We start from the raw sequence: 23,851 nt of genomic DNA on the forward strand, positions 1-23,851 counted from the left end.
GGGTTCCTGAAATGTAAAGCTCTCTTTGAATAGCTGTGTAAGATATGGAGATTTACCTTTTCTAAGAAATACGTTGATCAAATCTAGAGTTTCTCAACGGACTTTCAACCAAGTTTAATGTCCAGTTTTGCTCTAGCATTGGAACAGGTTTATAGCAGCAACTTCTTAAAAACAGTCAAAAAAACCCAACAAAGCCAAACAAACCAAACGCCAGTGTATTCATTCTCTCACCTTCTCTGCTAGCATCATAATTTTTGTAAGTTCTCTTGAATGCCATCGGGATGTAGCAAGATGAACAGATGCAAAAAATTTTGAGCTGCAGACATGTTGATTCCTTTAAGCATATGTGTACATACACACAGTCTTGTTTCTCTGGCACTAGAGTTCAGGAATTGGTGTCAAGAAATCTGTCCTCTTTTTTTTTTAAAAATATACAAAACAGTATGTAGAAAGCAGTGTTTTTCAGATAGAACAAAGTGGTGTGATCTCAGTGAAGCAGACCTCCTGCTGTGAGTTGTATTTCGCCTCCTGCACTTTCTTGAAAAATGGGGTAAGTACAGGGATTGGCTGCTGTAGCTGAAAGGACTTGATGCATTTATTATCTCTGTAGGTTGCATTATCTATACAGCTGTCGCTCATAAAGGTTTCTGGATTGATGTGCCCTAATAGCCAGGTTGTTCCTAGCTTCTGTTGTAGGCTGAGGTCTTCTCAGGCCACAGGGACAGTAAACAGTGACTTTCCTTACTGATTTCTCCTGAAGTAGCAGACCAGGGTGTTTACTCTGCAGTCTTTTTAGAAGACCCTGCTGTATTTCCAGCACAGTTTAAAACTGGTTTTAGGTTGTTTGTTTGTGGGTCTTGCGGTGAAGGGGTAGGACAGGACAGGACAGGACAGGATTGCTCAAAGAAATTCCACATGCTAATGTAGAATCCTCTCTGCAATTCACATTCACGTTTTTTTGGTGTGTTGTGGAAAGCTTTCCTTATCAATCCTATTTTGTCAGTAGCTCTGGTTTCCCTAAACTTTCCTTCTGGTGTTTATTGAGCATATAGTACTTGTCCTTTTGGATTATAATCAGTATAACCTATCTGGCTACTTCTCAAAGCAGTACATGAATTTTAAATAGTAGAGACACCACATCCCTGAACAGATGGAGGAAGGAAAACAGAAGATTGGCTGAAGTGCTCTAACTGTTGCATTTACTCATTTATGGTATATAGTCCTCCTTACAATAGTCTCCTGCAGTCTAGATCTGAAAGGCTGAAACAACAAAAGGGATCAACTTTACACTTTGTGATATCAAAAATTCTTCATGATGTATCACTGCATGGTGCCCATTGTTCGCTCCCTCCTGTCATGTGGCAGTAGAAATGTATAGTTTTCTTAAAGATAAGTAAATTAAAAGCACGATACAGTAATCCTTAAAATAATACTATTGTAATCCTTACAGTAAACAATTTTAGTTCTCAAGATAAAAATAGGGAATGTCCTGATAAATTAAGCATCTGACAAATACAAATAGATCCAGAGCAAAAATGATATGCCAGTATGTCTTTTGTCTTGCTGGCTCCACATGCTATTGTAGTCTTTCGTAATGACGCTGTGAAATACAGGATGAGTATTTTTCAGTTTGGATGTTACTACTTAAACAGATTCCCATTTCCAGCACTAGAACAGACCACTGCAAACATTCTTCCATAATAAACCTCAGGGCTGTGATGTGATAGAGAACAGAAAAATTAGTGATGCCTATCTGAATTTTTTTCAAGTGCTAAGCTTTGTCTGTCCCAGGGAGGAAAAAGGACCCTGTGTACTGAACATAGACAATTACAGAAAGTTTATTTTATTTGAGGGAAGCATTTCTTATGTCTTACAGTAGGAGAAATAATGTTGCTTTTTATTCAATGCCTATTTAATGTAATTATAAATAGAAGGGGCAAACCTGAATTATCCTGGCTATGCAAATGGAGGAGGAAGGGGAATTGCAAGCTCTGTGATGGTCACAGTCTTTTAATTCATCTATGACTGCTGTTCGTAAGAAAAACACCCGTGAGGATAGTAACATTTCCAGTAATACTAATTTCAGGAATTTTTAATTAATGCTTTTATATATATTGAATATATTGATAACTTTAATTATGCTTCTTTTTGTCTTTTCCAGCTTCTTGTACAGAATATTCATTAGGTGATTTGTTATTTCAAAAGCTGTCATTCCCTTTCTTTTCTCCACAATACGGTTAAAGTAGGAAAAGCAGTTCTGTCTCTTTGTTTTAGCTTTCTTTTGTTTTTTTCACCTTGATTCTCTACCACCTATATAATGTTCTCCTGGGTCCTGTGTCAGCATTGCTCTCATGTTGTTGTGACAGGATTAGAATTGAGGATTTCAGTCAGAGGAATCTTATTTAGAAATATTCTAAAGTTGAAAGTAAAGAAAACTAAGATCAATATGAAGCTTGCTTAAGCTTGCTATAAGAGGCAGAATGGTTATTTGGAGAGAGAATAAATGTTTGAGGTTTTCAGAAGCTGAATAACAGAGCATGACACATAAAACCAGTCTGGAGTCTGGTGTGTTTTATGAGGAGGACAATGGGGGCATCCTGTTAAATGAAAAGGAAAACCATTTAAAATAGATTTTAAAAAAATTTACTTATACAGTTAGCAGGCACATGATATCAGGCAAGTTATTAGTATACTAAAAAGTATTTTGTCTTTTTTGAATAGGGAAATATTTATAGTTAGTAGATCTTATATTTATAAGGGTATTCAATGGCATGTATTAGTTTCCTACTGGTTCCTGGGAAGCTAAACCTCCCTTTGGTGGATTGACCCTTTTTCAGTACTGAGTAAGGTGAGGCTCTGATATGATACGACATAGTGAATTCTATGCCTCTGTGGCAAACGGGTATTGGTAATGAGCACATTAGTGCCAGAAATGCTATCTTTATTTGAAGGAAATGACCCTTCTCTTTGCTTTCTTGTTATTTTATGGGTACATAATATAAATATTAATTATGTCTTTTCAGGTATGCAGAACATACTTTCCGATCTTTCTAGAAGTAAAAGCATTCTAAGTTGTAATTCTCGTAGTTGCTTGCCTTTACACTCTGTCAGAGCAAGATTAATACTGTTTAATGGCACTGTTATACATAGTAGACCATTCATGCTGTCTTCTTAGTGTCCTTCTGTTAATGGTTTTATGAAGTTTCAGGGTAGCTTCTGAGAAACTTTGAAGTCTGCTAGTCATTCATTGGCTCAAAAAGTTAGGAAAATATTGAGTTGCTGAGCTGTAAAGCAAAATTAGTCCTTGCTTTTGGGAAACTTAATGCAGTGTGTCTCTGAAGTGCAATCATTTAAAAACCTGCCTTTTTTAAAGATGTTTTAAAGATTTTTTCAGTCCTATAAACTAGCAGACCTAAGACAATTTTTCAGTCGTGTCTTAGATGCTCTGATGAGAAACTGAGGAACTTCTGCCCTGCTTGTACCGTGTGACGGTTATTTGTCAATCCTGAACCACTGCAGTTTGCAGAATGATGTTTTAAGATACCAGTTTCATTTTGCTTAAAAAGCTCCACTGTGATGTGTGACATCTTAGTGGCTAGTAATGAGCAATTTGTCCATGAGTAGCTGCCCATGCAGTAATGGCAGGGCAGTAAGTGGTAACCCTTTCACTTGCCCAAAGATATTAAGAAATCCCCACTCATCATCCAGAGTTCTGCACAGATCCTTGAATTTTAAAGAACATCTAGACCTAGGAAAGATGTGTATAGCAGTAAAAATAACTGGTGTTTACTGCAAAATTGCAGGATTTGTGGCTCTTGTAATCTGAGGCAGTGTTACCCTTCATAGATAAGGGGCATTTACCTCTTCCATGACAGCTGGATGCAGTTTACCTCTCATCTGAACTAAACTTCACTTTGGTTTTAAGTGTGACAGATTTCGCTTTAGAATGAATGAAAGAATCTAGTAATCTTTCTAAAAGTTATGAGAATAGAAGGAAATAATTTAAAGACTAAGAAAACATTCTAGAATTCATCAATGAAACATTGTATGTCTTCTGTTATGGTTTAAAACTTAAGACTTCACCAGTTACAGCTAACTTGAGTGAACTGCTTTCCATTTCGCAGGATATTTTCCCTGGTTGGTAGTAGGTACACTGTGGCCCTTAGTTTGACAGTTTGTTTTGTCATTCTTAGTATCATTCCTTTTGTTTTTTATATGTCTGCCACACTAATATGGGATATACTTACTAATCTATCTCTTTGAAAGTACCTATTTTGAAATGCCAGTATGAGGATTATAGCATTAAGACGTATGTAATGTTAGATATTTATTTTGAAACAGAACATAGAAGTGCTACTCTTCAGAACTATACATCTTCTTGCTGGTATGAATAGGCAACTTATTTTAGGATACAACATTTTCATTACATTTTCTGCCTTGATTGTTCAGCTCTCATTTCACATCACCAGTGTTGGTTTCAGAGCAGATGCAGTGAATACTGTAAATTAAATGTGCAAGGGGACTTTTTCATACTTTGTATTCTTTCTCATGCCATAAAAGGTCTGAAGAGTTTTTCCATACTGCTGAAACTCAATAGTTTGCTTTGATTAGTGCTTATAATAACTTTTGCAGTCAAAGGATGTTATTTGGATGTTGATATTGCTACAAATAATGCCATTTTTGTAGTAGGCCTAGAGGTAAGTTGCCACTGCTTTCAGCAGTTATTGTTCTGGTTTTGCAACACTGGTGTTCAATATAGCTGATGAAAGACCATTTAGATTACTTATCGTAACTATAACTAATGGACAGTTAGTGTGTAAAAAAGTGTGTCTTTTCTAAATTAAAAAATACGAATATTGTAGGTTATTGACATTCTTAGAAAACACCAAGTAGACTGAAATAATTTTAAATACGAGTTGTTTCAATTCAGATACCAGGTTTAATATAGATAGTATTACCAGAATATTCTTTAAAGGTGTCTGTTGAGCAAATGGAGTTATTTTATCTGTTTTTCTTGGCTTTGTGTACAGTGCATATCTATGTTTATAATTAACTTGCAAAATAGTTCTACATAAAATTTGGGTGCTCTAAGTCTTCTGATAGGACAGAACATGTACTGTACCTTTCTATTTGAAGTTAATAAAGATATTCAGGTAAAAGATTTTTATTTTTTCCCCTGCTGAAGGTAAAATTTTGAAAGAAGTACTAATTTCAGCCTTAGTATTTCTACTGGAGTTGGTGATAGAATTCTCATTGAATTAACAGAAACAGGCTTAGACCAATGCTATGTGCTTCTGAAAATCCCAGTAGAAGTATTTTAAATTTCAATGGATCAAAATACTTATTCCTCAAACACAGAGAGGGAAAGGCATTGATATGACAATGTGTATTTCATGATCTTTCAACACACTGAGCTTTTACCCTGTGCAGGATAACTGGCTAATACTTTTAGTAAAAAATCACGGAAGATTGTCATAGTGCTTCATTCAGACTTAGCTGCGGAACAAGTCACCTGCCTGTTAACATGGTAATCACAGGGAAATTTTTAAAGTACATTTCACCATTTGGCATGATAACGGTAGCATAGTAATAATTTTTCATATAAACAGAATGATAAATTATATGTGGTTTCAAATGGGGGAGCTGGGGAATGAACCGCTTTTTTTAAGTGGACTGCACTGTAGATAGGGATGATTGATGTATTTATGTCACATTAAAAAGTAACACTTCTTAATGGAAAGTTCTGCGATTCTGATCCCTACCCCACCCTTTTATTGTACACCTAGTGTTCCAAGACTTTGCACGGTTTGTTGGGCTCATTTGGCAAGATACAATTAGAAATTTATGATGAGTGATTTACTACAGCAGAAAATGTTGGTCAAGTAAAATTGGACTGTAAAAAATGCAGCATTGGTGGTGGATATAAGGATAACTGTCTCCTCTTTCAGGTTCTTTTTGACTTGATGTTGAATGCGTCCATTTTGTTGGAATGTGTATATTAAAGCATTATATGTGACTTTACCAGAGATTTTTGGAAATACTTCCGTTAGTTTCAGTGTGGTGATGATGCCTGTGTAACAGTACTCTGCTTTGGAAGTTAAAATTTGAAAACACTAAACTTTTGACCTTGGGTAGATGTTGCCATGTATAATGCATTATATTCAGCCAGTGAAGTAAAAATTGCATTTTTCTGGGCTCTAGTTTGTGGAAAAATAGTGTGTATTACACTGCAATGCCTGACAGCTGACATTTATCAAGGGTAACATGAGCTTTACTCATTCTCACACTTTTAAGCAGCTTTCAAAGCTTTACATGTATACACATGTTCAGCATATGTCTTGCAGCTTTGAACATTTTGTTCTAAAGATGTTAACTCTCATTAAGATGAGAATCCAGACTGTAAACCCATAATGATTTTCCTTTATCAAATTTAGTCACAACGTTAACATTTTGTAACCTGGCACTATAATGTAAAACAGTAAGAGTAATGTTTAAAGCTTAGAAATACTTTTTCCCTATTAAATGTTTAGTGAACTTTAGACCAGACTTTCAGTACATGGGATTGTTTTGAATGTCTGATAGTCTTTTGGAAGCATACATTTTCCAGATACCATGAAATTAAATGGAGTAAAAATGCTATTTATCATTAGAATAAAGTGCTAAAGCTTCTCTTCGAAAAAGAAAAAAGTTTTTTCAGCGATGAACAAATTGTCTGGTAGCCATTTTGATACCTTTGTAAATAGTTTGTGTGCACTGGCCAAATAGTGAAAAACTTGTTCTACTTGCTTTAAAGGTCATAAAGAATTACGTGTTTGTTTTGAAATGTTCAAAACTCTATATGTAATTACTCTTGCATAATAATCCTCTTAGAGAATTGTGTGGAAGAAATTATTATTTTCATATTTGACAATTTTTCTGCTAGTCTACATAGTTTGCTGGTCTATTTTTAGACTCTCGGTTTCCTGTTACTTCAGTAACTCATCGTAGTGCTAAACAGATCACAGTGGTCTGATGCCACGTAACTCGAAACTGTAGGTGACTCCTAAAGATAAAATGGATGAGTATGACTGTGATAGTCAACACTTCAGTTGTTGATCAGTGGTGTAAGGTACATTTCTTTCTCCTTACTAGTGTTCTTACTAAATACTTCATACAAACATTATTAACATTCATACCAAATACTTTTACTTTGTCACTTCTACATGGAAGTAATTTCAGATGACCTCAGAAATAATTTTCTTTCATCTTCAAATAATATCCAAATTGCTAAAGTCAAATTAAGGTCTGAAGCCAGCCTGGAATTCAGACTTTGCTGGACCAGTTTGTTAAAAATTGGAGATTCAAGATGGGATTTCTTTGCTCCAGTTTGGGAGCAACAGGGTTTTAAACATTAGTTGGTCTCAAACACTCCTAAGAGGCAGAATGGATTCACTGTATTTCCTGTGGTGTTTGGATTGACCTTAGCCAAAATTGTGGTCATAATTGTAGCAACTCTCAAATCCTCCCCATTTCTTTGCTGAATTTAAAATGCGGAGTTACTTTTGTTGGACCATTTCAAGATGTTACTAATGCATAACCAGGTATTAAAAGTCATGCAGGCAACAAGACAGTAGAAAAATATCTCTCTCTTGAGCTTGTTGGTGTTGAAATAATCCATAGATTTTAACTACTGTCCTTAAAAAAAGCTGGCTGACTTTAGTCTTTTGTTTAGGTTCATGAGAACCCTAAACTGATGCCTAGTAAGATTTGGCTTTGCAGACAAAATAAGCTGTATGAATAGCAGAAAACTATCATTTTATAAACAGGAATAAAAAGTCAGTGTAGTTGTGCCAGGATGATTAGTTTTAATTACTTGTGAATATCTGTATATTGCAGGTAATTCAGAAGTTCTATTCTTCTCTTTAGCGGTACCCCTCAAAATTTGTTTGCTGTTTATGGAGTACTGGTAGAATGATGAGCAAATGGATCTCTTATCAATGTTAACTTTTTCTCTTGTCAGACCATGTTCGTATACTTTTATCCTGTAAAGTCTTTCTTCCATGGATCCGTCCATGTGCGTGTGCTCAAGAAAATGAATTTTTTTATATATATAGGCACATCTTTACTGAGGAAAACTGCTCTTATGTGACATTTCTTGAGATATTTTGGATTACTTTGTTGGGTTACTTTGATTTCTCTTTGCAATGGCACACTGTGATCTTGGTGGTGGTGATGCTTTGGGATTTTTTGTGGTGTTTTTTGTTTCATTTTTGGGTTTGTTTATTTGTTTTGAAGGTAGTAAATAAGATATTTTGTTGCAGTGACTTGAAGCTTGTCTGTCCTTTTTTGGCTAGCCCCAGTCTAGAACAACAGTCTTTATTTCACAGTTGTAACACATAGATTGCCAAAGTGGAACTGATGGAGGGGCAAGCTCATAAAGATCTTAAAAGTGAGAAGCTTTCTTTCTGAGTTAGATTTTGGCATGCTTTCTTAATTTTATACAAGCTTAAATATATGGTAAGGTATGTGTTGGAGGGGAGCCTATTTCTGCCTGTAAAGTTTTTGTTGCTTTGTTTGTTCTTTTCCTTGTGAAGTAGCTGTAGGCATCATTATGTAAAATTGTAGATGCTAAGAATGATTAAGGATGTAAATCCTTTGTTTTAAAAAGCATTTTGTTATAATAAAAATGGATGAATAGCTTTATTTTTACCAGTGCTGGTCACTGATATTGAACAGCAAATTATAGTAGGGAGCATGGAGAAAGTAGCATGCTGTAATGAAATTATAATTTTGTGCGGTACTGGTGCTGCAGTGGTGGTGTGCAAGACTCATTTTACTATTGTAAATGAGTGAAAGCCTTAAAAGTATACTGCAGTATGGGTAAGGTAGTTAGTGTATGCTTTCATGGGTTGACTGATTAATCTTAGATAGCTTTTCTACTTTCAAATATTTCACAGATAAATGTTCATTCAGTTACAATCAGTCTAGAAAAGGAGGAGGTGATTAGCACACAGGTAAGTTTTGAATATGTTGGCCAAACTGTGTTATCATTCCCTACTTATGGAACTTACATACTTACTGAACAAATTATTGTGCTTGCCTACATGGTAAAATGGATCAATGTTACTATGCCACTATTTTCAGACTTGTGGCTTAACATTCCTGGCTGAACTTTTGCTCTAAGTAACTTATCTAATATTAAGGTTTTTTTTAAAGTCCACTTACTTTGTTCTGAGGTAGGTGTAAGTAGATATGGTGGTTTATTGGTATAATAATGGTAGTAAGTCTTCCCATGTAAACAAGCCTGTGGTTTTGAGTTTTACAGATCCTTTCCATGCATAGATTCTCACAATGCACTGATGGTCAAGTGCTTGTCTTTGTTCATTCTCTAAAATACTTTTTTTCCCCCTAGGTTAATTTGCTTATTGTTTGTTCATGACCTAAATAATTGTAGCACTTTTTTTTCCTGAAGCAGTTTTGACAATTGGAAGTCACAGGTAATATTGTAGTTTTTAATATTTTTCATATTAAAATACTTCTCAGTTAATATAGGAAGGAAAACACCATTGCTTTTTCTTCACATTTGTATATGTTTGTTGCAGGCTGCAGCATTTCCAGGTTTTTTTCAAAACTCGTTATATTTGCTCTTTCTCTTCTAACTCCAACTGTGACAGTGACACAACTAGCAAAGCATCTTGTTTTCCATTTAAAAAGAAAACCAGATTCCATTCCCCAGCACTGTAAAAGAAAATTTGAAAATATCAACAGTCTACCTTAAAATCTGACTGAAGAAAATGGAGAAGCAAGGAGCTTACATCTAGAAGCCATCTTTTTTTTTTTAAATAAGAAACGTGAGTTTTAATTATACATGGTTGTAAAGGGGGGAAAAAAACCCCAAAACGTACACACAGAAAAAAAAAAAACAACCCACCCCAAACAAAAACCCTCTCAAACCAAACCAAAACCACCACCAAAAACCTAAATTGCAATTCAGAGTTTCACTGAACTCTCTTCAGTCCTCTTTCATTCACCTCTGGCTCATAAGCGGTTGAAGCTTTCACTTTTACAAAATATTAGATGTTTGAAATGATAGTGCCATGTTTATCCCACTAGTTTTTCTTAGGCTTATTCTATTACTAGGGAAGCTTCCTGGTAAAGGTCTGTCAACAAACCTTAGTAAAATCATGTTTCATACTGGCAAAGCGGTCTCTATATAAGTTCCCTGTGCATTTTACTGAGGTTATATGGGTAAATATGTTTTTGCTGCTGCACTAAAGCAATTCAAATATTAAAAAAAAAAAATTCTTACAAGTTTTAACAAATGTAAAATGCCAAGAAATATTAGTTCAGTCTGAGGGTCATAGAGGTCACGCAATAATTCTGTGCAACTTTCTTTTTTTCCTCAGATAAGCCTTCCCTATTCAGAAGTCATGCCATGTTGGCTCTTCTTCTGCAGACTTTGTTTATCCATGTGCTCAGTGGTATTATTCTTTAGTATAGCTTCTATCATCTTACTATGGATGGAAGTCAATCAAGGCATGAATGTCCAATTCATTGGTTCATAGCTCCAGGGAGTCCTTCTGGATTCATTCATGTCAGTAGAAGCTACCCTGGTCACCTGCCAGCCCTCTGATACAGTAGCCCCTTCTAACAACCCATTGTGCAGTTTGGCCAGCAGTTCTGAAGACTGACATTTGAACCCCTTCTTGAGTGAAGGATATCGTGGTGACCTAACAGACTTCGTGTGTCTGTTTGGTTTAATTTTTCCTCTGTAATTCCTTAAAATTCATTTTGCTTCTCCAACCAGTTTGCTGCAAAGAAATGCTGGAAGTGGAGATCTCTCCAGTATCTTCAGAGGTGAAAGCCAACATGAAGAGACTTTCAGAGCTATGGCTTTATCCTCTCTGAGTGCCCATTTTATGCTTTTGCCATGAAGAGGTCCACTGTCTCCCTAGCTGGCTTCCTGCTTCTGATGTGTTTAAATATCTTTTTATTATCAATTGGAGTTCAGCGCAAGGCACTCTTCTAGTTCTTTTTTTAGTCCTGTATTTCCTGTTTACATTCAATTTACCGTCTTCTATGGGTGTTTCAGTTCTTCCCATGTAGACAAGCTTTCCACTTTTTAAATGCTAACCTCTTCCCTGTGGTATCCCCCTTAACTTTCTGATCGAGCCATAAAGGTACTTTTTTTGATGTTTTTGTTCTGTGTTCCTAAAGCGTGTAGGTGTAGCAGCTATTATCCAGAATTCACTTGAGAGCCTGCATCTTTTTTGTTTCTCTGCCTCTCTCACTGTTGTCATCACGATACAGTCATACAGTGACAGTGTAATCACTTTTCCATCTTGAGGGATGGGGGTGAGTGGTGAAGTCATCACATATCACTAGAGATGTGTAAATTAATATTCCACACTGCTTCTAAGCTGCATATTTTTTTTAAGCACAACTAACTTTACAGGAGAATAATAGTATCTTTGAGAATTTCTTTGATTTGTGTCCACAGTCAGTAACTGATCAATGTGCTGACTTCCTTTTCCTTTTTCTTCCACGTTAATACTGCGAAAGATGCTTGGTTTTAAGAGTTTGAACTGGAGCTACAAATGATGTGTAGAAATAAATACAATATTGTAATGTGCTAGAAATTTTATAATAAACGTGTCATGCGGTCTGTATGTCTTTGTTTAATGTGGAAAAGTGTTTTGGCACAATTCTAAGTAGTTTCGAAAATTAAATCTTCACTTGATTCCTATAGTGAAACTCAAGACTTCTAGGTTTTAAATAGCAGGGAATTTGCAGTGATTGTCTTGTTTGCTCAGTCTTTTTAGTGTGCCAATACACATTTCTAGTAAAAAAAAAAAATATTAAAAATGAAGCTTAAGATTAGAAGGGCCTTTTGAATGTAGAGTAGATGTATTCAAAGCTGATTAATTCAATTTTAAGTAGTACTTTGGTTGTCTTACAAAGAACCCCTAAATACTCTGTCAAATGTGGAATTAAATTTAGGAAGTCTTCTATGTTTTAATCTATGAACATCTGGTGAGTTCTAGTAAGAATTCGGTCGTCTTCATTTTCTGCTCTCTTTACTTACATATTTCTCTAAGGTTCTAATCTGTTTTCTCTGATGGCCAGGCAATAATGCTTTTTGAGGTCCATAGAAACGCAAGGCTTTATTTGTTCCATGGATTTGCCCTTTTGTTTGATTGCTTTTATAAAATATGCCCAGCATACCTAGCTGGTTACTTTTTCTTCTACTTCTGCAGAGACTCATGTTTTCTTTTCCTGTTTCTCTGTGTTTGAGTCTGTTTCATGACTTCTGCCTGATTCTTCTAAAAACTGAATTCAGCTAAGAAATCCAGCAAGAAATAAGACTAATTTAGTTATGGCACATAATGCTTCCTAATTGCATTTTACAGAATTATTCACATCGTCGTGGCACAAACAAAAAGGGCTTGCTAGCCTGCCTCCCCCACACCCTCCATTATAGCTGTATAAGGCATCTATTGTCTCCATTCATATTGAGATGTCACAGATGTGTACACTCTTCTGGGTTCTTTTCTCTCTTGCAGCTCTAATGACCACTACTCCTTTGATTCTTTTCTCGGGCAAATTGGCATAGGCTCTATGAGAAGAAATTTAGGTCACAAATAATCTTTAAATTATTCTACTCATGTGAGAGGAAGATTTAGCTGACTCTGTATTTGTATATACAGGAGATTTATGGCAAAATGTGGAAAAATTAGTTTTGTTTAACAAATACTATTTGGCGTCTCAGAGATCGTTGACTTAAAAATATCACCAAAGAAGCGTGCAGTTTTAGTGTGAAACGTAAGTGTGCGATTGAGAGTTTCAAACCTATATTTATGTTTTTTTTTCTAGAGATTAAAGGCAGGTGTGCTCACCTGCACTGTTAAAGCAACTAGGAATATTAGGAATGGCTAATTTTAAACATATACTTTTATGTATTTTCATTTCAAAATGAATACAGATATTTTTCTTCTATCTTGAGATTAGCTACGCTCAATACCAGATTCGCTGTCTGTCAGGTCAGTGAATTTTGGGTTTAGCTCTAAGCATGGATGTAGCTTTCTTTGAAGTACCTGGAACCCCATGTGTGTTATGATTCTCGGCTCGGTACACTCAGGTGTCATGGTAGGCAATTTGGATTTGCTCATGGACCATATTAGTTGCACAGGTAGGCGGATGGCTGAGTTGAGCAGGCAGTAGCAGTGGTTCATTAAGAATGTTTTTTTTAGTAAGCAAACATACTTTTTTTACATGCTCCTCAGCTATGCTACTCGTGTAGAAAAAGCAAGTGTTTACAGAAACAGGAAGCTATTTTGTGCTTTGCATTACATTGCTGAACTGTTGTCTTGTACCAACATCCTTTTATGGTTGGCTACTTTATTTTCCAGTTAAAACTGGCTTGTGTTTAAAGCATACTAGCAGGTCACACTCTTCATCACTTCTACAGGGTGAGTTTTGTCTGTTGTCTAGTCCTGTTTTCTAAGTTAAGAGCACTCAAAAGGTAAAAAAATCCACAGATACAGCATAATTTCTGGTTGTTTTACAGGAGGCTGTGATTAAATCTAAACATTTAGCTAAGTTATTTAAGCTGCTTCTCATTACTGTTTATCTTTGTTGTTGTTTTGTAATAACAATACTATTCCCTCAAATATTTGTGCCCTTGGAAATGTGTATTTCAACTGGCTGCAAATTCATGACAGCAGGCCACACAATTTATGACATGATTTTTTTTTTTTTTTTTACAAGGGTAATCAGTGCTTCTATCCAGTACTAGAGGCTTGGTAGTGTGGGATGGTATGTTTTGTAGAAGAACTGGCTTTGAATATCTAGGAAGAGGGACAGAAATTACTCTGAGCATGTTTTGGGTGGCTTATATCGCAGCTCATCTGCTCTGGACCCAGAGCACCACTGGCAAGGCTTATTTCTCTATTAATTTGTCCACATGTAACTCTGCTACTAATACTAAAACCTGTATTTGAAGCATCATAAAGACTGGAACCAAAATATTTCATTAAGCATTATTTTGTGTTGTTTTCTTGGTATTTGTGCTATGGAATTCTTGAGAGATTGGAGTTTTTCCAAGGTTAATATTAGAAACTAATTTGTTAATTGTGTAACAAATTGTGTCTTGCAAATGCAGAACAAAAGATTGTTGTCTAGACACTAACATAAAAGATTCTTGAAATTGTAGCACTGAATTGCATACCTAGTTTTGTGTTGTTCATAAAAGCGAAAGGTTTGCTTTTTAGAAGTCAGAATCAAAGAGGCTCTTTCTGTTCATGGCCAGGATATTCAGTAAATTTGGAAGTTGATCTGATTGTATTTAGTGTTCAAACATTTTCACTTCAGAGATCTTTATGCCTCACTTGGTCAGTTTGGCCCTAAATGGTATTTTTTGTTGTGTCCACCCAAGAAAAGGTTAGCTTTGTTGGAAGTTTGCAGTATCTGCCAGGAGACTTCATATGATTACAGAAACAATTGTATTTCACTCTTCCCCAGTACTTCCACAAAGGCAAAAAATGACCGAGCTGTGTAGGAATACTCAGAAGCATCAGGACTCTTCTTTTCAAGGATTTGCCATTTCCAGCTGTTGATAAACTTTTGTGCTTCCTAATAATTTGTGATTATTCAAGTGCTAGGCAATGGCAGATGAAGTGAACAGGCTGATAGGCTAAATGTCTGGTGGGATGATTAATGACAGTGCTGTTTAAGGCACGTGAGCATGAACTAGATCACATCTGATCTCCGAAGATGAACAGTTGCCCGAAGTAGAACAGGGGAAACAAAACTACGATTAGATAATTCAAAAAATTTTAGATTGAATGCAGCTTTTAATTGAGAGACTTGCTTTTAATTGAGAAGCTTGCTTTTTAAATAGGCAAATATAAAAAGAATAGTTAGAATGTTTTTTCAGCTGTGCAATTCTAATTAAAAAAATATTTTTGCCCTGCAACTTGGCACTTGCAAGTGTTTGCTACTTCAAATAAGCAGTTTTCTTAAAAGCCAATCTCCATACCTACTGAATTGATGAATACTTTCAATTCACGTACAAAATGCAAAGGCTAAATTGGAAATACTGGGGGTGAACATCAATTGCTAATAATAGCTGTAGAAAATGCAGCAGATTCATCTGTTTTGAATGTTTTTCTGAGTATTACTTGTAGAAGTTCAAAAGCTGGCGTTAAGCCTAGCATCTACTTGATAGAGATCACGTGTCAGAAACTGATAGTGTGTACAGTAAATGTTTCATTCTGTCAAAACCAGTCAGTTTTTCCCTTTGTCTGAAGGCATTTTGGTAATGTTAGAGATTTTGATCCAAATGGAAAATGACTTACGTCTCTAAATTTAAGCTTGCAATGGACAGGCTTTGACAAGGGAATTGCTGATATTTTGCCCGATTTTTAACTGCTGCTTTGGAAAACTCTGATTCTGAACTCTTCTAATTCTAAACATGTTTTATATAAAACTGTGATCTCTGTAAAATGAGTAGGGTCTGATTCAATTGTAACAATGCCATAGCACTAAATGAGTTAATGCTAATTGTAATACTACAGTTGCGTTTAAGTTGTCTCTCTCTAGAAATCCAGCAAGCAGTCTTTGCTTCCATGCGATACTCGTAGGGCAGAACGAGAACAAGAAAATTGCATGTATATAATATATGAAAATGTATGAGAACCCATTCAATGTCTCAGGAAGGAGAATGGACTTGCTGATGGCACATTCAGAGCTTCAGGAAAGGGAATGGACTTATTAATGACTTGGAGAGGGATCACGTGTGTTTAACGAAACAAACTCAGTTTAGTTGATTACATTTCCTGTTTTCACCAAGAACTTGGTAAGGACTCTGCTTTTGAAGTGTCAGTGTATAGCTGCCGCAAAGAAAATGATAGTTGTTGCTACTGAAAGCTTGCAGATTGAATTCTTACTATATTGAAACTATGTTTGGGAAGTTGCTTCCTCCCCTGTGAGGGAAAACGAATTCGTTAGTATTGTTAAATTAAGGTAAGAGCTCTTGTATCTTTGTCAGATCATGTAGGAAAATGTCTGACACTCTTGTTATCTTACAGGAGCTACTGTGTTCTGTAAGAAAAAAAACACCTCATATTTATGTGTGATTTTGTTCCATAAAACCTAGTTCTCCCAATTTTGTAAGTTGTGCCATGAATCCCATCTAGTATCTACTAGTAGTTATCACTTTGTGTTTGCATTTGATATGATAGTTACTTCGTTTCTGGCAATCATCCCTTCGCTTTGGACTTTTTCTTTATAATGGCAGTGATTAAAGTTTGTGCTGAAATGGTAATCATGTTATTGTAATGTGTAATGGTCAAAATTGTGTAAGAACTGAAGTCATATATTGATAAAGCATGAAACAAGCTTTCATCAGGTAGGTTAATATATCTGCCTAAAACCAAAACATAAACAATTAGATGTGATTAAAATAAAGAATGTTTTCAGGTGTACAGGTTCAAACTGATAGTTTAATGATCTAAAGCTCTTAGTTGATGTCCTTTTCTAATTTAGAGACATTTTGTACTTTGGACTAATCCTTAAATAATTTAGGATTACGTAATTCCATTTTAACAAATTATGTGAATTAATTCCTAATTAAGCTGACATTGTAATACATAGAGATACATTGTACAGCTTGCCTTCTTCTTACTAACCTGTGGGTTATGTCATGGAGTCACTTACGATTTAGGTGTATATAGAGCTGGAAAGTGGCTCTTCAACACTTATCTTGGTACTCTCTTGTGGGCTCTGGCAAGGGTATTTTGTCTTGTAAATAGAACACTTTTTATGTAAATTTCCCCCCTTTTTTTCTTTGTTTAAATTAGAATTTTATTGCAGTTAGTAGGTTTGTGCACTGGTCAGTACAACCTGTTTCCCTAGTACCCGCTGTTTTTGGCAAGGGTGATGGGAAGAAGTGTCTTCTGCTTTTAGAACATCATTAAATATTAATATAAAACCTAAGTAGACCATATGTATTTCAGTCAGCTACTGCCTTGCCTGAGTTTCTTCTGCTGTTAAAGTGTCTGGATGTACAGAAAAGAATGGTGGTGTTCAGTGGTTTCTTACTAGTTAAGTAGTTATCAAGTCTCGTCATAGTAGCCCACATATCACGTTTCCTTCTTTGCAGTATTTGAGGTAGGGATTTTTTTCCTTCTATATATTTTATTAAATTTTTAATGGTTTAAAAAAAATTACTAACTCTTCTGGATACAAGTCTGTAAGGACTTACCTATGTTAAAAACATTCTAAATATACTGGGCTGAGGCCGTCAGCTATACTGAAAGCCCAAATTACCTCTTCCAGTACAGTGGCTTGGAAATTAGTCAAGATAAAAGGCTGCCTTCAATATTTTTTTGGCCTGCTGTGTTTGAGCATACCAATTCTTGTTGCCAGTGTCATGCAAATAGGTGGTGTGGCTGCATCATGCCCAATTGCCTTTTACTTACAGGAGCCATATCCTGACAAACACACCTAGCCAAATAAGTACGATATCTTTTCACAGCTGGGTTATGAGGGAAGCATTTGTTCTGAGTCTAGAATGTGGCTCTCATGTCTTTGGACCCGTGATGAGGTGCAGAACCGCTTTACCACAGTGCTTTGTGCAGAAGCTGTCAGGTGAGATTTTTACAAGTGTTCTGCAGCGTACGGTGAAGACATAAGGATAAAGACTAGTTGTTTTTATGACAGGGAGTTCCCTGGAGCCCCCTTCTCCCTTTCATACCTTTTGTTTGTTGTAACAGGGTCCTGTATCTATTGCTGTGACTGCCAAATGGACGTATAGGAAACAAATTAACAAGTAATGGCATTCCAAAAATAGAGTGCCACACGCATTATTTATCAGAGGAACAGGAGACTCTCTCGGAGTGTGTTCCACCTCTGACCATCCTTTAACTCAAAGTGTCCTGTCATTTTAATATATGCAAAGTGAACAAGGCTCAAGTTAATTGCCATGGCTGAAAAATAGCCCAGGAGTGCATAGTGCTTACTAAACACTGTAGGGGAATTGGTAAATGAAACCTGACAAGGCCTGAAAAATTATGGTCTTCCTAAAATGGAACGTATAATATAAAAAGAATGTGTGCTGAGTTAAGATTATTTAACATGTTGCAACAAGGTGTGCTTTATGGGCTGCCGGATTATAGATGGCACTCCCCCCCCCCCCCCCACTCAACCTGACAGCCCTGATTCAGTGACGTCTCTGTCTGAGTCATTTATTGTCTAGCAAATGACCTTTTTGGCTGGGGAGGGAAGAGTCGAGAATGATTAAATGCATATGTTTTGGAATAGTATTTTATTAGTTACTGTATTATTGTACTGATAGAAGTGCTAGATTAGGATAAAGATGTATCAAAACAATATACTTTGCTGTTTGCTTCCTAATATAAGTATAGCTACTTTAATCTTAAAAGTTAAAAGACTTTTTAGTACAAAATAGTTAACAGTACACCAAAACCTCCTTATTAACTCAGTGTACTTGAGTTTGTTACATTATACTTTCTGATTCACAAAGCTAAAGTTCAGGCATTTTTTATCTGCTGTTTTTCCCCTCCCCCAGAAGTTTAAAAATATGTTGGTTTATGTACTGTAGTTTGAAGCGTAGTATATTGTATTTAATTTCTTTTTTAAACAGTCACATTAATTATCTCTAACACATTTAAGGAGGATTACAGAGAGAATCCTTTTTACATCTTCTTTCAAAAAGTAACCATTGTATTCACCATATCTGGCACATTTGACTATGAATATATATGTATATTTTCAACCTTAAAAAGTGTTGCTTTAGCTCTCTGTCATATTGTTGTTGTCTGTGCCACAAGCAACAATATGGCTTGTCACTAAGATGTCCCACCCAAAAGCTAATGTAATCTTCTTTCTTTTATGTATTTTAAAAATTGGATCAAAAGATGGACCATATGTGCATTTAAATTTGGTAGCCAGGCTGTGTTGGATGCCTAGTTTCTATATGGTATAAACTGCAAGTATCTCTGTAGCTCATCCTGAAAGTGTGGAAATCAGTTGAAGGTCACTATGTTGAGCTCATAGAGATGAAAACGTGCCAAATGGTGCTTTTGCGTGAGCACTCTTGTTTTTTGGTTGAGCAGTTTTTAGACAGGAAATAGTATGCTCACATGTTGAAAGTGGTAGCGGTGTGGTGAGAGCTGGTGGAGAAGCTGACTGCACAGCCCCGAATGCCAAGCGGTTTAGAATAATACTGGCTCTGAGACTGGCAGTAGCTTTAGTGCATGACTGTGCTTTGATACAGGCACTCTAATACCCTCAACTAATTTGTGTGGAGCAGAACAGAAAACAAGGCTGAAATAAAATATTTTTTGTATTTAAAAAGTTAACGAAGTTGGCTATTATCTCTGTATTCAGGCGAGGGAGCATGTGGTTTTAGAGGAGGGACAACAGAGTTGAATGGTCCACTTTCAATATGTAAGAGTTCAGGCTTTCATTAGCAGGAAAACACCAAGTATTATTGAAAAAGTGGGATGTATCTTATTTTTTAATTTAAATGTCGTAGTTGCTAACAATATAATGACTTGCTATAGAATTTTAATATCCTGTTTTATTTATAGTGGTAGGAACTTGAAGTCTAGTTTACTTTTGATATATGGCAAAATTTTACAAAAGCATATTTGATGTTAACTTTTTGTTTGGTTTACTGGGTAGGGTTTTCATCCCTTCTTCAGGTTGTTTTAAGCTCATCCTGGTCTGTAGAACAGAATTTAGAGTATCTGTCTAGATTGCCCTGCCAGTTGACAGTTCTCATAGGATGGTCCTCCACAGTGTTCGGCCAGACCAAATTAGTGCAAATGCTACTCCAGATGCTTTTCTAACCCTTCAAGAGCCTTCAGATTATTCAGAAAGCTATTTTTTAGTTACTTTACTGCAGTACTTCTTTGATAAGTTGCATTCCATCTTCTGTTTAAGCAGCTCAGATATTGACATCCATGGAATGAATATTTGCTTAAGAGGAATATAAAGGGAATATTCTAAAACTAATTTAAATAGTGTTAAATTTTTTTGTGGTCTTCCACTTAACAAATTTTCAGGGTGTTTCTCCTTCCCCTTGCATTTCCAGTCATACAGAATCTTTTTTATACTTCTGGGTATTGAATCTCCCACCTTTAAGTTATTTTGTGCTGTTTGTTTCTCCTGCGTAGTTCAGCTTCTCAGTGAGAGTCTTGTTTGTGATTCTGTTGAACTGCTTCTGTTCTTGCACAGCTGTATTCACCAGTTTATCAAGCTGTTGTAGAAATTTGAGGAAAAAAACATGCACCTCAAACTAAATGGTGAACATAATTTATGCTGTCTTTTTGTTTCATAAATTCTGTCCAGTGGAGACATCAGAAAATAGCCCTTGCTGGGTGTAAGACCATTCCAGGGAAGCCAGACAGCGAGCTATCACTGAGTGCAGTATAGGTCAGGTTTAGCATTTTTACAGAAATTAACAGCTGAAGGATTTAATTTTCCACGATGTCCAAATGTTTCTGATACTGCGTCTTAAGTTTTCTTGGATTTTTCTTCTTCTCTTTTTTTTTTTTGTGCTTTTGTTCTGGTTTCCATGATTAGCAGAGGTTGATTTAGCATAAAATGGTGTTATAGAAATCTTTCATTAGGAGACAGTTTACTCTTGATGCTTACTCTTACGTGACCACATTGTCAATCAACCTAATTGGTAATTCCAGTTCATATAAATAAAGCTACAATCAGTATTGTCAAAGGGATGCTTAAAACAGCAGATGAATGCATATGCAACCAATTGACATGAAAAGCTTCAGTTTAATTTCTTAAGAAATGAGCTACTTGAATAATACTTTACCTGCCTGCTAGTGATTACCTGTTAAGTAGTCTGGGTAGAAGTACCAATTTTGAAACTCTTGATTTTGGATAGGACTATGGTGTGTGCTTACATGTGAATGTCTTATAAATATTTCCCAAGAGCAATTTATTTTTCTAATTAGCTTGAACGGCCTCTGCTTTACATAGTGCTTTAAGCAGTTTTCAGTAAATAAATTCAATCACACAGCTGTTGTTTAAAACTTTTCCTAAGTTACTATAATTCTCTGCAGAGGCCCAGAGTCTCACTAATTAGCACACCTAATCATACCTTGTATAATAAAATGCATGGTAATATGGATTAATCATGCCTAGAATTTCATAGAAAAACAGAGTAACAGAAACTTGAGTGTTCATAGCTCTGAAAACAGTTTGCTATTGTCATGTAATAATTACGTACCAAGCAGTGTGTACAGGCTGACATAGAGTCGCTACACACTTAGTTTTTACTTGCCAGTCATAACTTTACAAAATAATTAATTTGGGGCTGTGGCTTTTTATATTAAGATTTAAAGATTACTGAAATCAAACCTCTACAACACTTTCATTATTTATTCCAAAGTAAAAAAAAAAAAGTACATTTACACTAAATATGTTCAGTTCTTAAGTGAAGGGAAATCTAGCTTACTGGGTGGCATTTGTGCTGTCAAGATTCAGACTTTTGAGCTGTTTAGCATATAGCAGAGATGACAGCTACAGTTGAGTTTTAGACTCATTTAACATTAAAATATCTCTATATTGATTCTTTACTTTTTGACAAGATTATTAATACTAGATGAAAAAATTGAAAAGCAAGCACGTGTTTTTTAAAGTACAGCCTTTTTTGTTTTTCAGGATGTGACTTAAAATGACTTCTGATTCTGAAGGTCTGAAAAATCTGCTGTGCTTGAATGTTTGCTAAGGACAAGTAAGTGACTGATTTCATATTTGAACAGTGTGTGCCTGAATAGTTATTCCCTGACCATTTTTAAAGCTACAATTTACAAATTGTACATGTAAATATATAAGACGCATGTTCTTAAGAACAAGAAAAGATGGGGAGGGAAGAAAGAAGTTTTGGGGGGGAAAAAAAAAGGAAAACAAAGACTCCTCACTTTGCTGCTGCCAGAAAGTGAGTTTTCTACATTTGTCTCTTTGTGGATTCCTATATATGTAAATGGGAACATCAGTTTTTAAGTGTTGTCAGTCTTATAACAAAAGAATCTTTGCATAGTTTCAAGAATATTTTGAATCAGAAGTTTCACTGGAAAGCTATCAAACTTTTTATGTATGTGTATTTGAGAGAAATATAAGTTTGAAATAACAAATTTTCACTAAGAATATGGAGTTGCTGAATGGAATGCCCTCTAGTTTTATTTGTATCAAATAAAATTTAAATATTTGGGCCTTTTCTTAATATAAACCAGTTTATTACAACTTGTATCTGAAAAAACTGTGTGAATTATGTCTTGGTTTTTAGGAAGGAGGATTATATTTAATATTTGTGCTGGTTTTGGCTGGGATAGAGTTAATCTTCCCAGTAGTGAATTTTTCAAACAAGAAATCAACTCAGAATTGCTTCCAAGCATACAAGACACCATGAGTACATATATTTAGTACAGGGAAAAGCTGATGGTTTCATGGGACCAAAGAAGTGTTAAAAATATTTTAATGCAAATAATATGATTTTTTGAAAGTAGTTTGGATATGTTTTAAATTAGTATTGTATAGTTATGCTTTGTGAGTTTTGGGTTTTTTTGTGGGTGTGTGTGTGGTCGAATTTTTCAGCTAAACAAACACAAAAACTAAAACTGAAGCATCTAATTGTTTATATTTTTGGGCCCCTGTTAGGACAAAACCTTCCTGGTCACCGTGTCCTGTTTGAATAGGTTTTTCATGTACAACTGCTGAGAACATGGACATGAGGGAATAATGCTTGAATTGGAGAAGGAAACCAGTGCCTTGAAAGACAGACTAGCAGAAAGTGATCTAATGAATGTTGGGTTAGTAGCTTTCCAATTTGTGTGAGGGTGCAGTGAGTAAGACCAGGGAAGAAACTCTCGTATCAAGCCGAAAACTTTCTGCTTACTGTGCTTCGTACTTCTCGATGTCCTTTTGACTTGAATGCTCTCTAGGAAATGGCTTTAGGAACTTTCCCAATTTCAAACAATACTATATTGTCAACACACACATACTTTTATTGATAGCCTGGGACAGAATTTTAGGGGAAAAAAACATTTTTTTTTTTGAAGCCTGACAAAATACTGAAACCCTGGCAGGTTGAAAAATGCAAGTCCTAAATGCTGATGATTTTTAAAAAATTTTAGGTTTTTGTTTGGAAGGCTGTACATACATTGTTGCGATGGATGGGTTAGTGTTTACTAGAACTTGTTTTACCTGTCTTGTGCAAAAACCAGTACCTTTTTAACAGTCTTACCTACGGTTTTCACTGAGAAATGAACAGACCTGACATGTGAAAAGTATATACTGCACTGCAAAGGATGTAGACATGTGCACCTTAATAATAAGGACAAATGCTTTTTCAATGCACTTATTGATGAGCAGAAAGGTCCGTCTTATTTTTTATTTTTTCCCCTTTTTGATAAGTGAGAAAAATTTTGGCAAATTTAGGATTATATTTGAAAAGATAAATCAAATGGCAATGCAGAAACTGGTACTTAATATTTGCAGATAATCGTGAAAGTTTGGAACTTTTTCTCCGAATATTGCTGCCTTTGGTTCCACTCCACTGGTGGGGTTAGGAACATCAGTATATAATGGTTCATTACTGCTACAGCTGATGGAACTAAACAATGTCTTGCCTTGAAGACTTTAAACCATCTCTTATGTCATCTTGTTTTTTCTCAATTTGCTTTAAGTGTAAACTTTGGAGGGCTCTGGATGTACTTGTTTCCATTCAACTTTAACATTCTCTGTTACAGAGAAATATATACCTTTCTAAACTATTTGGCAAGCGCTAGGGCTTTGCTTTTTCCAAATAACTTTTGGAAAATCA

At 35.6% G+C, this 23,851-nt stretch overlaps 1 protein-coding gene across 7 annotated transcripts in view; it reads left to right on the forward strand.

Annotated features, from left to right (window-relative positions):
• Nucleotides 1-23,851, forward strand: part of NCOA3 (nuclear receptor coactivator 3) — an 88,199-nt gene that overhangs the window by 32,829 nt on the left and 31,519 nt on the right. For all 7 annotated transcript variants that reach the window (XR_012663060.1, XM_075109207.1, XM_075109209.1 and 4 more), the window contains exon 3: nt 21,691-21,763. The gene's annotated coding sequence lies outside the window, so the exon portion shown is untranslated. The remainder of the gene's footprint in view (nt 1-21,690; nt 21,764-23,851) is intronic.

This window comes from Phalacrocorax aristotelis, chromosome 13 (genome assembly GCF_949628215.1).
Source record: "Phalacrocorax aristotelis chromosome 13, bGulAri2.1, whole genome shotgun sequence".
NCBI lineage: Eukaryota > Metazoa > Chordata > Aves > Suliformes > Phalacrocoracidae > Phalacrocorax > Phalacrocorax aristotelis.